General features: G+C 37.4%; 1 long non-coding RNA gene and 1 pseudogene across 2 annotated transcripts in view; both read right to left on the bottom strand.

Annotated features, from left to right (window-relative positions):
* Positions 1-5,421: 5,421 nt before the first annotated feature.
* On the bottom strand, positions 5,422-7,784 carry LOC306655720 (phospholipid scramblase family member 5-like; annotated as a pseudogene). The gene is made up of 2 exons: positions 7,736-7,784; positions 5,422-6,030 (listed from the first exon to the last, which is right to left on the bottom strand). The product of its transcript is annotated as a phospholipid scramblase family member 5-like (transcript).
* Positions 7,785-9,049: 1,265 nt separating this feature from the next.
* The window catches only part of LOC306656245, a 528,984-nt gene continuing 526,844 nt past the window's right edge, over positions 9,050-11,189 (bottom strand). The window contains exon 7 of the long non-coding RNA XR_013762451.1: positions 9,050-9,179. This is a non-coding gene — a long non-coding RNA (uncharacterized lncRNA). The remainder of the gene's footprint in view (positions 9,180-11,189) is intronic.

Below are 11,189 nucleotides of genomic sequence, written 5' to 3'. Positions count from 1 at the left end.
GTATGAAAAGCCAGGAATATTATTATTATTGTGTTAGCAATGGTTGCATTAACTATGTCCAAAATATTTACTGCTTTCAAATATTTAAAAAGCCCTCAAGCTTTATTTGTATCCATAATTGATATCTGGGTTAGATTTATATTTGATGCATTTTTTTTTTCACAGTGCTTGGGATTGAACCCAGGGCATTGTGCATGCAAGGCAGTCACTCTACCAGCTGAGCTATATCCCCAGCCCTTGATGCATTGTTTGAAAAATTTGCATTACAAATTGGCATAAGAATTCCGTATTCTGATGATGCACTTTTATGTATTTTTTATTAGAAAGTAGAACTATTTTATATTTTCAGCTTGATGGATTTTCATTTTTTCCTTAAGAATTTCCTTTACCATTAGTCTTCAAATTGGATGTCATGGTACAGTGGTGTACTACTACACTTCAGAGAAACAAGAGTACATCTACTTTAGTCCCTATGAGGTACCTAAAACCTTCATATGAAATATCAACTCTAAGGTGTACATTTGATGTTAAAAGAATAATTGGGAAACACTTGGTTTTGATGGCATTGTTTAAGAAATGATATATTGGTTTTATTTATAGAATTGTTTGATGGTGCATAAAAATTAGCAGTCAGCCAGCAAATATATTTCTCTGAGCTTACTGAAGCTCTGTATTCTTTTGCATCCAATCTGTTGTCTTGAAAGCAAATTTTAAAAACTTTTTGAGTTTCCCTTCTTTTCTTTTCTTTCTTCAGCTTGTATGCACAAAGTGGGGCTTATTTCACAAAAGATAAAATGCCCATATTTTCTTAAGTCATGATGAGAAACCAATAATCCTGTGGTTATGTGGCAAAGAACACTAAACTTTGGTCCTGTGGCTAAAATTTTAAGGTAACTACAAGAAATGCCTGTGAAATATGACATCTATCTTGGATGACCATTTGATCTCTAAATAAGACAAATTTTGTACACTCCACAGAACTCTCCATTCTTGTTGATAGTAAATTGATTTTTGATCTTAAACATATGGGCAAAAAGACATTCTCTTCAAGATTTTTAACTAATTTTTATTTTAGGTGCTTTATCAACATTTGTTAGTAAATTTTACATACAGAAGCATTTTGAAAATCGCTTTTAGCAAGCACTTGACATCTGGGTCAGTCAGCTCTATACTTTTCTTTTTGTTTCATTCTATCAAAAGATGAAGAACTGTATATATTCAAAAGATCTAAAATCACCTTACTATAAGGACACAGTCAAATCAATGTTTGCAGCACCAAATTCACAATAGACAGACTATAAAACCAAACTACATGAATGGATAAAGAAAATGTGGCATATATACATAATGGAGTTTTATTCACCCATGAAAAACAATAGAATTATGTCATTTGCTGGCAAATGGATGGAACTGGACACTATAAGGCTAAGTGAAATAAGTCAGACTCAGAAAGTCAAGAAGCGAATGTTTTCTCTGATATAGGGAAGCTAGTAAAATGTTCTGGGAGAATGAGAGAGAAAAGAGATGGGGGAATTCTATCAAAATAAAAGAAAGATAAGGGGAGTTTAAGGAGGGAATTGAGGGGGAAGGGGGAGGGAAGGTATAAAGGAGAAACATTGTAATGAATTCAACCTAACTTTCCAATGTACATGAATGAATATACTACAGTGAACATCATGTTTATGTATATACATAGTACACTAATTTTAAAAAATATAAATAAATAGATCAGTAGAGTAGAGAAAGGGAGACAGGGGGAGGGAGGAGGGCAAGGGTAAGCACAAATACTATCTAATTAATTGGAACAAACTATACTCCATGCATTTATAATTATGTCAAAATAAATCTTAATGTTATGCATACTATTATGAAACACTCAAAAATAAAGAAAAAATAAAAACCAAACAAAAAAAGATTAGCAACTTACTATAAAGAAAATAATTGCTCATAATTGAGCAGCAGAACATTCATCTTTTTGAAATATAATGGATGCCAAATGTTTGCAAACTTACTGTTTCTTAATTTGGACAAAGCAAACCTGAGATTTTTCTGCTGAGTATGGTCTGTGAATCCTCTCTTGTGTTCCATTCTGTCATCTGTGCATTTTTCATGCTAAACTGCAGTTACTTAAACTCTTCCCCTATCTTCTAAATTCATTTTCCAAAGTTGGAGTGTTTTCTTTCCACCTTTAGGCTATGCCTTAATTGAGACTTTCTTTTCACCATGACTTATAATGTCTAGTATACAATATTTTTACATTTCACTTTTTAGTTCTGCATAGTTACTTTCCCTTCCTCCCACCACCTAAGAAAAAAATCATGGTCAAAAGTAGGTGAAGCTTCAGAGTTAGATTGAGATTTCCAGGCACAGATTCAGTCTCATCATGTTATTTACACATTGGAGGAAATTTCAGTTTATTAAATATTTCATGTAACTGCATCCATGTTTTGCCATGCTGGAACTAGGACCTCTTCTGTGTAGTAAATTTTAATTCTAATTTTCATAACCTGGAGATCAGACTTTTGCTTTTTGATGTATGTAGTGTCTCATGATTGCAGTTTGCTTTGTTTTATAGTACCTGTACACCTTAAAATTTTCAAGAGCTATTTTATAAACAGACAATATATTTCTCCATTGAAAACACAATGTAAAAATTTTAAAAAGCAGAACAGTCCCCCCACCCCAAAATAAAGATCTGATAGAATTCAGCTGAGAATCCATCTGGTCCTGGGCTTTTTCTTGTTGGAAGGCTTCCTACTACTGCTTCTATCTCATTGATAGTTACTGATTTGTTTAGGTTTTCTATGTCCTCTGGATTCAATTTTGGCAGATCATTTGTGTCTAAAAATGTATTCATTTCTTCTAGGTTTTCCAATTTATTGGAGTAAAAGTTTTCAAAGTAGTCCCTGGTGATATCCTAGATTTCAATGATATTTGTGGTTTTCTCCTTTTTCACTTCTAATTTTATTAATTTGGGTCTTTTGCTATTTATTTTCATTAGCTTGGCCAAGGATCTATCAACTTGTTTATCTATTCAAAGAACCATCTCTTTGTTTTATTGATCCTTTTTTATTATTTTTTTTAATTCTCAATTTTGGTTTTCACTCTGGATTTTTTGGTTTATTTCCTTCCTTCTACTGATTTTGTAAATTTTTTCTTATATTTTTTTCAAGGGCCTGAGATGCATCATTAGTTTTTTTATTTGGGATCTTTCGGATTTTCATATGGAGTCACTCATAGCTATTAACTTTCTTCTTAGAACCACCTTCATAATGTCCTAGAGGTTCTGGAATATTGTATTATTACTTAATTTTTAAATATTTCTCCTGATTCCTTCTATCACCCATTCATCCTTCAAAAGTATGTTATTCAATCTGTGTGTGCTTATATAGGTTTTTCAGTGTTGATTTCTAATTTCATTCTATTATGATCAGATAAGATGCAAGAAATTGTATTTTTTGTATTTTCTAAGAGTTTTCTTGTGGACTAAAATTTGGTATATATTGAAGAAAGTTACCTAAGCTGCTGAAAATTAGGTGTGCTTTGCCCTTGTTGTATGAAACATTCTATAGATGGCTGTAAAGTTCACCTTATTTGTAGTATTTTGTAGATACAAAGAGTTTTACTGAGTTTATGTCTGGATGACATATCTATTAGTGAGAGAGGTGTGTTGGAATCATTCAGTATTATTGTACTGGGCTCTCTCTGAGTCTTTAATTCAACTAGTGTCTGTTCTATGTAATTAGGTACATCAGCATTTGGTACACAAATATTTGCTATCATTATATCTTCTTATTAGATTGTTCCCTTTACCAGTATGAAGTGACTTCTTTGCTTCTTCTGATTAAATTTGGATTGAAGTCAACTTTGTTGAATATGAGAGTAGCTATTTCTGCTTGTTTTCAGGCTCCATTCACATGGTATATTAATTTCCATCCTTTCACTTTTAGTCTGTGACTGTCTTTGTCTGCAAGGCGAATATCTTGCAAACAACATATAGTTGGGTGTTGTTTTTATTCCATTTTGTCAGTCTGTGCCATTTAATTAAAGATTTGAGGTCATTTGCATTCACTGTTATTATAGAGAGATATTCATTAATTCCTGTCACTTTTATTTCTAAAGTTTAATTTCATCCTGTTTCTCATTTGTCTACTATTCTAAGTAGTCTGTTTGTGGGCTTTGGGGTTTCTTTTTTATTTCCTCTCTATAAAATATTTCTTCAAGTATTTTATGCAGTATTCTTTTAGTTTCTTCTTCTCTTGGAGTGTTTTTGATCAAAGATTCTGAAGGATAATTAGGTGGAAATAGAAATCTTAGTTGATGATTATTTTCTTTCAGGGTTTGATAAATATTGTCCTATATTTAAAAGTTGGTGCTAAGAAATAGGAAGAAATTCTGATTGATTTGCTTCTAAATATGACATTTTTTGTCTTGAGTATTTTTAAATGTTATACTTGTTCTGTATATTAGGTATTTTAATTTTAATGTATCATTGAGAGGTTCTTTTTGATCTTGTCTATTTGGGGTTCTGGATATATCCTGACCATCTCATTCTCAAGATTCGAGAAATTTCCTATTATTATTTCCCTGAAGAAATTATCTGTGCCATTAGCCTGCATCTCATAAACCTCTTTATTTCCAATGATTCTTAAATTTGGTCTCTTATTGTTGTCCCAGAGTTCTTGTATTGTCTGATCATGGTAACTTATTATTTTTTCTTTAATACTGTCTGAATGTTTAAGACCATACTCTTTGTCTTCCCACTCTGAGATTCTGTCTTCACCATTATCTCTTCTAGTAGAAAGACTTCCTTTTGTGCCTCATTAAATTATGTTTTAATAAATATAATTGTCCGGAGCCGGCAGGTCACGTGCCCTGCCTTGCCTCAAGGTCACGCGCCTTGGCTCATGGTCAGGCGCCTTGGCTCATGGTCAGGCGCTTTGACTCATGGTCACGCCCCCTGCCGCGCCTCATGCTGAGCTAAGATGGCGCATGCCAGATGTTGGTGGGGCGTGCCATTACCTGTTTACACACCTGTCAGACTATACCAGGTGCATCACACTAGATTACGTGGTGCTTCATGATTGGACAATTACACTTCCTTATTGGAGTTCTGGCCCGAGACTAGTCTTGCCTTCGCGCACTTTACTCTGATTGGTTTCTGTACTTTATATTAACTGTGTTTATTCTTCTAATAAACGAGACTTGATCAGGCTTTTGTCTTGTCTCCATTTCTCGTGTCTCTTGTCTCTTTCAATCCCAGCACCCCCCTCCAGGTACCCGTTGATGTCCTGCAGGCCGGGGCATATAATAATTAACATTTTGTTATTAAAAAGAAAAAAAGAATTCAGATATGTGTTCAGGGCCCAAAGGATACTGAAATATATTCTGCATATTTTATTGTTTTCACCATCTTGCTTATTATAATCCAGTTAGTGAATGTTCAAAGAACATAAAATCACAGAGAAAAAAAGCACCAATTATTTTTTATTTGTCACATCTGGGTCTGCAGGAATGTGTATTTGAAAGTGTGAGCATTTGTGAAGATATTATTTACAAATCCTGAACAGTATCTCAAATCCTTACCAATTGTAAGCCTTACATTAATGGTTTTCACTTCAAAATCCTCATCTCCAAAACAGTCACATGTTGCACAATGATGAACTATTTTCAATGCATCTTCTTGGTTTGCAGTTTGTGTTGTGAATTTGGGTTGAAAGAGGTTTTATTTCTGAGTAACATAACAAACTAGATGTTTGGATTTCTAACTCTTGCAGGTAGCAAGGGCACCAGAAGCTATTACACATCAAAGGGATGTTTACTGTAATCACCTATTGACTTTTCTGTGATTCTCAGGGTTGAGAATTGCAGAGTGCTACAGAAAGGATGATTAAAGCAGATGCTTTCTTGCACTGACAAAAAGACAAGTAAATTATTTGTCCCAAGCTAGTTTTAATCTTATATTTTTGGAGATCTCAGTGCCAAGAACCTCCACTTGGGAGTATGTAATTAGCAGTTCTATCTTATTCTCTGTAATAAGATTTAGCTTTGGTTTCCTGATATTTAATTGCAGTGTGTCTTGGTGTGTGTTTTTGGTATGTATCCTGCTTGGTGTTCTCTAAACTTCTTGGGAAATTCTCAGTCAAAAATTTTTTTTCTGTTTATTTTCTGTTTTCCTCTAGGATTCTAATTACAAATATGTTACACCATTTGATATTGTCACACAGACTTTGGATGCATTGCTTTTTTTTTTTTCTTTCCCTTATTTGATTGTTTCTTCCTTTCTCCTTTCCCTTTCTCTTTCCTTCTCTTCCTCCTCTTTCTTTTCTTCTTCTCTCCCTCTCTTTCTCTCTCTCTGTCTCTCTTTTCTTTTTCTCTTTCTTTATTTCTTTTTCTTCTTTCCCTTGTCCCCTTATCTTCTTTCATACTGGGGAATGAATGCAGGAAAACTTTACAACGGAGCTACATTCCCTGTTCTTTCTATTTTTTGAAACAGGATCTTGGTAATGTGTTCGGTCTGGCCTTGAACTTGTGACCTTCCTGTTTCAGCCTCCTGAGTCACTGGGGATTATAGTCATGCACCACCACACCAAGTTTTTTTTTTAATGATTTAGTTTGAGTAATTCCTATTGACCTATCTTCAAGATCACTGACTTTTTTTCCTCAGACATCATCTTAGGTTGAGCTAATTTTAAAGGCATTCTTTATTTCTATTTATGCCTTCTCTATTTCTGAGTATTGCTATTTGATTCTTTCTTATTCTTTCCATATCTCTGCTAAAGTTTCCCATCTGTTCATGTATGTTATTTATGTTTTACACAGCATATTTGTCATACTTATTTTTAAATTCTCTACTTGACAGTTCAGACATCTATTACTTGTTTAGTTCCTTGAGAGCTCATTGTTTTTTGTTTATTTGTGTGACCTGCCTTTTGTTATTGGAAGCCAGAGACTATGTGTAGTACAGTAGAGACTGAGGTAAATAGTTGATTTTTGTGCATTCTCATCTGCTAAACCATTAGTTTTCGTGTGCACATGTGCACACGAATGCAGTGAATCAATCTAGTCATGAGTTAGTTTGGTGCATTGTTACTGTTTCTTAAAATGAAACTTTATTTTGAGATAATAATTAATAACATGTAGAAACAATACCGAGAGACTCAATGTTTCCTTTACCTAGTTTCCTCCAATGGCAACACCTTCCAGAGCTATAGTACACTGTTACAACCAGGATATTAATATTGACACAGATATAAATACAGAAGATTTCCATCATCTCAAAGATTCCACTTATGCCATTTTATAAGCATACTGTAAAATTCTATTTATAAAGTGTATATGAAAATTGTGTACATGTAACAAACAGATGTTATATAAATAAGACAAAATGTCCCCTGCATGTTTGCCTTATGTTTACATCTTCTCAGCAGGCTGAGATCATGCTCACAAGTTCTCTACCACCATGCTAAACTCATGTTTTTATGCATCCAATTATTTAAACACAGTCCCCCTCCTTTATTTAGCCATTTAGAATCCACCTACTTTGCAAATCCCTAGAAATTTTACCTAATGTCTATTAGCATAAATGAGATAAACCTAAGGACTCTAATAGATCCCAAACTTCTACTGCCTTGAGTGTTCTGTCCCAGACACTCCCTCATTCTAGTGGATGACATCACCCAGAGACCTAAATCCCCTGTCCTCTGATTCTCCTTTCCCCTGGGAGTTCCCTAACCCTCCATCTGGGGAATGGCCTCCATGCTGCTGCCTTTGAAAGGTCTCATGCTGTCAGGGATTACAGCCTCCCCAGTTTCCCCTCTCCCCCAAAGCAAACCTGTCAAAGTTTGTTCAAACAAAGCTTTCTGTGTACTGATGCCCCCTTGAGGTCCTTTCTTTTCTCTTTATCCATCCTGAAATCTCTGAAACTCACTGCATACTCCAACTTCCTTTCTAACCTTTAGGAGGGTAATCACAAATTTGTTCTCCCCTTAAGCCCTGGCACTCACTAACTTGTTTTCTGTTTTCATGTTTTGTCATTTCAGGAATGCTATATAAATGGAACCCTACAATATGTAGCCTTTTGGGATTGCTATTTTGTGGAGAGTGGATGAGTCCCATCCCGGTTGCAACACCTCCAAGTAGACATGCATTGGTTGCAGTTAAAAAATAAAAAAGTGAGATGTGTAGAGAGTTGATCCTGTGGTGTTAGCAAAAGCCAAACCTTGGAAATGCTCCTTGCCAAAAGGTGATGATGTTAACAGCCTTCACATTTGGCTCTGATGCTAACAGTTATAGGAAATTCCAGTACAATAGGCTTCCTGGGTGCAACAGGATAATAGCAAGATGTTGCTAGCACTGTAATAGTAGGATAGCTGCAAAAATGTTTCAAGCTTGGTAAATATTTAGTACACAAAGAAACCTCTTGATAACTTACAAAACTTGAGCAATTTACAATGCCTCTGTAGTTTAACTTCCTGATTATAAGACCCTATGTAATTAAGTTACAGAGTTAGTTTGGGGTCACTGTTCCTCCATTAAAGGGCAGTGTCCCACTTGGCCTCAGCTTTGCTTAAAAATGTCTTCTTTGTCTGTGTTTTTCTCCATCTCCTGTCACCCCTGCTCAAGATCCTTTGTTGATGCTGCATGGGTCGTGGCACCTTTTCCCAAGTTTCAAAATGAATACATGTCTTCCTTGTGCCAGGAACGCAATGTCCTGTATCCACTTTATTTAGAATGTGTCTAAGAGTTGCGTTTGCAGCAAGAAACCTTGAGAGGTTGTTCTCCCAGACACAGAACTGCTATTACTGCAAAATTGGTGAGGCCCTCAAACTCAGTGGTCCTCTCCTGTAACACAGCTCCTCTAGGCCCATCTGTGTCACCCCAGGGAACTTGCAGGCAGGAGGAGCTGATGTGAACATGAAGCATTTGGCATTACTTTTCTGTAAATAATTAAATCCCGCTTCTGTGAACCAAGAGCCTTGTGTCTTTTGTCAGCCTCTTCCAACTGGTAATGGGCTAACACATTAGTGAACCCATTCATTTATCAGTATGTACTCAGCCCCTTCCACCCACCCAATTGTTCACACTTTGTACCCACAATCTTGGTAAAAATTAAAAAGTAATAAATCCTTGTGTTGATGAAGATGCTAGGAAAGAACATTTTGATACTGTGTTATAACCTTTTTGGGAAACAAATTTATAATAAAATGTATGACTATCATATTACTCAGTAATCCCATTTTTGAGAACCTATAATATAAGAGCTCTGCATATATGTGTATAGAATATATACGTGTAAATATATGTGTGTGTGCATGGACACACACACACACACACAGAGTGCTTTAAAGATTTCATCATGGTTATAACTACTAATAACATCATAAAGGTCCATCAAGAAAATCCTAAAAGTTAGTGAAAAGAACAATTATAACCTACCTAATGATCTGAATATTTTCGTCATGGAGTTATTGCCCATCAAGGATTGTTTTTGTATCATGTCCTATGAAAAACAAGTTCCAAGAAAAAAAATTTAATGTGACATTTGTTTATGGGATAAATCATCAAAACAACATATTAATAATTCTATGAACAGGAAGAAGTGGAAATAAAGAGTCAAAAAGGACTACTGACATTAATGACTTTTCTTAGGGTGGGTATCAAGGATAGAAAATACAAGGAGAAAATAAGAAATCATCTACTTTCTAAGTGGATCAACATATAAAATCATATTACAGTGAAAACTATCATTTCCCCCTGAACTCTTCATTGTCCCTCAAAAGGAGCCTTCCCCTACCAACAAGGCCAATCCCAACGCCCTGCGGCAGGCAGACCTGGTAGAGAAAGGAAGGTGGGTACAGTTGATAGGGGCACGAGGTAAGGCTGTAAAGAACAGTCATTGGCACCCATGATCCTTTCAGAAAATGCTCACCTATGCTACTCAGTGTCAAAACAGGAGGGGAAGAAGAGAGACCTGGAGAAAAACTCCAATGGATTCACCCTATCCCCACTCGCCCTCACTTGGCCCTTTACCATTCTCAAACTCCCTCTTTTCCAAACAGAGTAGCCTCCATTCCCACCACCACAAAGAAATAATTGCCTGTCTGGGCTAGGGACCTGAAACGCCCCAATCCTACAGTGGGCAGACACGCAAAATCCTGCTTTATTAAGCTGGGAACTGGTCCTACAGGCAACACATTGAAAACAGGCCCCCTTGGCCTTTCCCAAAGACTGTTCAAGGGCAAGCTATTCCTGGGGCAGCAGGCCAGGGACTCCATGGGCTGCTACTGCATCTGCAAAGCCACAGGGGCGTGGATATTCTCAAGGTAGCACAACCACCTGCAGCTGTGGCTGGTGGGGGCACACGAGGAGGCGGGCTGGAGCTACAGCTGTGACCCAGGTGGGGCAAGGTCAGCAGGTGGGAGCTGGGATACCAGCCACCAGCTAGGCTAGGATCTCAGAGCAAGGAGGGCTAGCAGCAGGAGTCTGGGGGCTAGTTACAGCTTGAAAGCTGGGACAGCATAGGGAGAAAGAGGGTTTGTGAAGGGGTGGGTAGTGTCAGAATTCTAGGTTAGGTTTAACCTCCTTCTTTTCTGTGACCCTGGTCCTGGTGGCCTCCAACTCCTCCAAATGGCCCCAGAGTCAGTGTAACTACACCACCAGTTGTCAGCCATGAAGATACTCCAAACATGATTCTGGTGACAGCTCAGTGAATGATGATGCTCCATCCTCAGTTCAAGTCACTGCTGGCAGCGCACTTATACCCCTGCTTGCTCGTGCTGAAATGGGGTGTAACCGAAACCCCTGGGGCAGGTCGTGTAGGGGAGGGAGGGAGGCGATGCTGTCTTCCGAGTCCCGGATAAACTGAGGTTTCACAAACGGTTGCCTTAGCGCTCAAAACGGCCTCTCGGGGTCGGTCCCTTGTACTAAGTCTGGCTGGTTGGGTTCCCACAGGAGGAGGAGGTTGTTCTGACCTTCCAGCGGATCTAGGGCTGCAGCAGTTTGGGAAGCTGCACAAACAGTACCCACTGGTGGACAGCGCGTGATTCTGCAAGTGCATCATAGTGCACAGTCCCTGAACCGGCATAGAGACCACGTTTCCGTGCTACCACAGGCGTCCTGAGCCTGCCCAAGGGCACTAGTGAGCTGGCATCGTTGGGGAAGTGGTAGCAAGGCCTCCTCAGGAAGTG

The sequence above is a fragment of the Sciurus vulgaris genome (genome assembly GCF_902686455.1).
Source record: "Sciurus vulgaris genome assembly, chromosome: 3".
In the NCBI taxonomy this organism is placed as follows: Eukaryota; Metazoa; Chordata; class Mammalia; order Rodentia; family Sciuridae; genus Sciurus; species Sciurus vulgaris.
The sequence above is the reverse complement of the archived record's forward strand: the minus strand, read 5'-3'. Positions and strand labels throughout refer to the sequence as shown.